Source organism: Elephantulus edwardii, unplaced genomic scaffold (genome assembly GCF_000299155.1).
Source record: "Elephantulus edwardii isolate Elephantulus edwardi_28Jun2011 unplaced genomic scaffold, EleEdw1.0 scaffold00010, whole genome shotgun sequence".
NCBI lineage: Eukaryota > Metazoa > Chordata > Mammalia > Macroscelidea > Macroscelididae > Elephantulus > Elephantulus edwardii.
Genome location: NW_006399760.1, coordinates 25,720,715 through 25,725,253, shown reverse-complemented (window position 1 = coordinate 25,725,253; position 4,539 = coordinate 25,720,715). Strand labels below are relative to the sequence as shown.

The following is a 4,539-nucleotide window of genomic DNA, read 5'->3' as shown; positions in this document are numbered from 1 at the left end:
ATACATTGAAAATAAATTCTCAAGTCTTTGTGCTAGTCAGAAAAGTCCCGTGTGACTTGTCTTCATTTTCTCCAGTCTCTTCCCTGCTCATTCTGTCCTTGTCTCTGTTGTCTTCTCCTATTCATGGACATTGCCAAGGCTGTTCACTCTGCCTGGCTCTCTCATAGTCAAATCTCTGGTTACACCTCGTTACTAGATCTCTGCTCAAATATCACTGCTTCAAAGAAAGTTTTAATCACCAAACTAATGTTTTCAGTTTCTACTTCCTCACTTCCTATGCTATTATACTGCTTTATTTTCATAAAAACATTTCTTTCACATTGAAATAATCATTCTCTTTTGTTAAAAAATTATCCATTTTTGAAGCTATAATGTACCGTGAGTGCAGGAAGCTTGATGATCTTATTTACAGCTTTCTTTTAAAAACCTTGAATAATGAAAACAAGTGGCAGACAATAAGTATTTTGAATAGATAAGTGAGTGAATAAGCATTTTCCCCGTAGATATTGTAATATCAATTATAATACTTTTTCAGAACTGCTTTACTATTTGATATGGTTGTTTCTATCTGTGTCATAGGCTTCTGATCAGTTTACTAGAAAATTGCAGTTCATTGTCATTTTGAAGACAAACTTTATTTACATATGTTTGAAACTCATATTTTAACTACTACTTTTAATTTTGATAAAATAAATAAAGGCTTATATTACAATATTTGTGTACCAGGTGGCTTTTTGCTATTTCCTTTAAATAACTTATCATAGTATCTTTTATGCTATACTTTTTTTATTTTGAGAGGTTTGTATTAAAGAAAGTTTGGATAAAACATGGACTTTGAAGGAACAGGCAAAGAAAATCTAAAAAAGGTGTGTAGAAAAATTATAGTTTAAAGTTATTTCTGTGTTCTCAAAATATCTACCATGATGTCTAACTCAAACATTAAGTACATGTTTGTTGACTTGGGCTTAATGTAGACTCGGGAAAATGTGGAGAGAAATAATTACCCTTTCTTGGATTTTCACAAAAATTTTCAATCTTGCAACTATAGAATCTGGCAACTGTTATCAGGCCCTAAAAAAAATGTCTATATTAATAGCCTTATAAATGTTATTGTATTTTCTACTAGAATTGGTGGTTAGGTTTTCCATCACTACTATATTTCTAATACCAGGAAATTGTTAATAGAATCTTAGAGAAATACATGTATGTTGTTTTTTGTTATTGTTGTTGTGTACCATAGTGCCAGAACCAATCCATGGCTGACTCTCCTAGCCTTCTCCTGTGAGACATACGTGGAAGAAACAGAATTTCATAATAATGCTAGATCCTTTTTTTATTTTATGTTACTCTAGACTTTAGAGAGAGAGAGTGTATGACGATAGATTATGATGTTTATACTAATAACTTCAATGTTCTAAATTTTACACCAAAATGTGAGATACATATACAAAGGAAGGTGTGGATTGATAGTCCAAAAGATGTGTTGATTTTTGCCTCATTGCACTCACAGCTAGTTTAAGTTTAATATTTAAGGAATTCCACAAAGAAATGCCGATTTATGGACTGTTCTGAGGGAACAAAAATCAAAACCACACAACAAATCTTCAAGAACTGGCAACACTGACAAGCATTTTCACATGCAATAGTTTTCCATAAAGTAGAATTGTCCTTTTTACATCGGATATGCAGTTTCCAGTTAGCTTGATTAGTGTATTTTGTCCTTGAGATTTTGTGAAATCATAGAATTGATATGTTGCTGTTGTTGTTAGGTGCCATCGAGTCAAGTATGGTCCACAGAGCAACCCTATGAACAACAGATTGTACCCTCTGCTATCCTGTGACATTCTCATGTTTCCTGACACATTATAGCCCAGGTGGGAGTCATTGTGTCAATCCACATGGTTGCCTTTCTCTCTTTTACCAACCCACTGCCTTTCTGAATATCATGTCCCTCTCCAAGGAACAGCTCTTTCTAGCAACATGCCTGAAGCACGTGAGGTGAAGCGTTATCGTCTTTGCCTCCAAAGAGCACTCTGGCTGCACCCTCTCCAAGTTATATTTGTCTGTTCTTTTGGCTGTCTATGGGATGTTCAGTGCTCTTCTCCAACACCACAGCTCAAAAGAATCAATTCTTCTGTCATCCTTATTCACTGTCCAGCTTTCAGATGCATAGCAAGCGATTGGAAAGACCATGGTCTGAATCAGATGTGCCTCTGACTCATGGTGACCCCATGCATAACAGAATGAAGTACTGTGACATCCTCATGATTGTTGGGATGTTTGAGCCCATTGTTGCAGCCATATTGTCTATTCATTTCATTAACAACCTTCCTCTTTTACTCTGAGTTTATACTTTATCAAGATTGTCTGATCTTCTCTAGTCTATCTTTGCTTCTAAGGAATATTCTGGCAGTATTTTACCTAGACAGATACCCCACCCCCCCATTTCTGGCAGTTCATAGTATATTCTATATTTTTTGTCAATTACTGTAATGCTAAGATATAGATGCTCCTTTAATTTTTTTATTCTTCATTATCTAGATTTCAGATATAAGACAATTGAAACATGGCTTGTGACAGACACACCTTAGTTCTCCAAATAACATCTTTGGGGTTTTTTGGGGGGGAATGGAAGCTTTTTATTTTGGATTGTACATTGGACTATACTTTTATTAAATGAACTTTTCATTATGGAATCGTAGTTTTGTACTATAATGTAATTAAAAAAAGACATTTATACAAAGTGACACTTTAGTATTACGCTGGGTGTAAATGCAGATTGTCACAGACATCATCAGGAAGCATGTTAACACTTCACCCCAGTTTTTGGGTCATGGTTTATTCCAGTTGTGCTTCCTTAGGTAGAAGGCTGTTATGTTTCACTTTAGTGCCATATTCTGGGTGCCAGAGAACTTGGCATTTGCCAAGGAATAATCTCCTGAGATGCAATGTCATACAGTAGAATGGTGTAGTCTAATTCAATGAAGTCGTCATTTCTTTGCACTTGCTTGACAGCTTGAATTTTTATCATTTTATACCATGTGTTTTCAGTAGAATTCTGCCATATTATATAACCACAGGCAACCCAGGCTAAATGTCGAACTGGCTTAATTTCTGGAGATACATTTCCAAAACTGTCTGGAATATTTTGTGCTTCCAGTGGTTCCTTCATGGACTTGAGTCTTTGACAAAATGTGTTACCTTCTTTATCTGGGTTCTTTCTGATTTCTCCTTCAAATGTGAAGTTGACTTCTGGTGCAGTATCTTGTCCAGCTGGAAGGTAAAGGACTTCTGCTGTGCAGTTCACTGTGATTTGTTTTTGGATAATTTATTTCTTCCACAGAAGATTTAAGGTGATACTTATGTCCTGTTCCTGGAATATCCCAGAAGGAAGCAGGTTAGTGGCTTCCAACTGCTCACTGTGCCAGTGGTGTCTGTGCCTGGAAAAGGGCAGGTCTGAATGTGGCCAGCTCAGCTTCCCCAGAGCAGAGGGACCACTGAGGCGGAAGGTCTGCAGGGAAGGGTCCAGGGAGAGCGTGGAGGGTCACATCTTTGTTTTTAACACATCAGTCTCTTACAACAAATTTACCCAATACAGTAAGGTATCTGATCTCTTGATTACTGCTTTGATGGACATTGATTGTGGATGCAAGTAAAATAAAAGCCTTGACAACTTCAATTGTTTTGCCATTTATCCTGATGCTGCTTATTGACAAGTTGTGAGTTTTCTGTTTTGGTTTTTCTGCTGAGATGTAATCCATTCTAAAAGTAGGTAGTCTTTGATCTTCTTTAGGACATGGTTTACATATTCTTCACTTTCTGAAGGCAAAGTTACGTTATCTGCGTGATGTGATTGTGTCTTCCTCCAACCATGCATCCACTATCATCTTCATGTAGTCCAGCTTTGCCAATATTTCCTCAGCATACAGACTGAATAAGTATGGATAAAGAATATAACTGACACAAACATTTGAGTGCCCCTTGACCTATCTAAGTATTAATTGTGCTCTTCATGCACATAATTAAATGTCCCAGAATTCTCATTCTTTGCAATACTAGCCATAATTTGTTCTGAACTACCCTTTGCATGGTCAATAAAGCCCAAGATAACATCTCTCTGTTACTCTTTACTTTCAGGCAAGAGTCATCTGATATTGACAATGATACTCATTAGTCCATTTCTTCTTCTGAATCCAGTTTTATTTTCTGGCAAGCATATACAACACATGTATAATATGATGTTGTTGTTGTTGTTGATTGCCATTGAGTCAACATTGAATCATAGTGACTCTATGAACAAAAGACCTAATAGCTATCATTGCTTCTCCATAGCGATCACTGCTTTTCCAAGTTCATAGAGTTTCCAGAGTCAAGTGGTTTAGGAAGTGGATGCCACTCCTGCTTCCCAACCTGTTTTACAACTGGGACTCCATCAAACACTGTCCACAATGGGAAACCATTCTGGTATTTGATACCTCTATGACACAAGGTTCAGCATCATAGCAAATCCGGGTTACCTCATATAGCACATTGACAAAG

The 4,539-nt window shown here is 36.6% G+C and overlaps 1 pseudogene; it reads right to left on the bottom strand.

The window, feature by feature from the left end:
• Positions 1-2,838: 2,838 nt before the first annotated feature.
• On the bottom strand, positions 2,839-3,398 carry LOC102856916 (annotated as a pseudogene).
• Between the last annotated feature and the right edge of the window lie 1,141 nt (positions 3,399-4,539).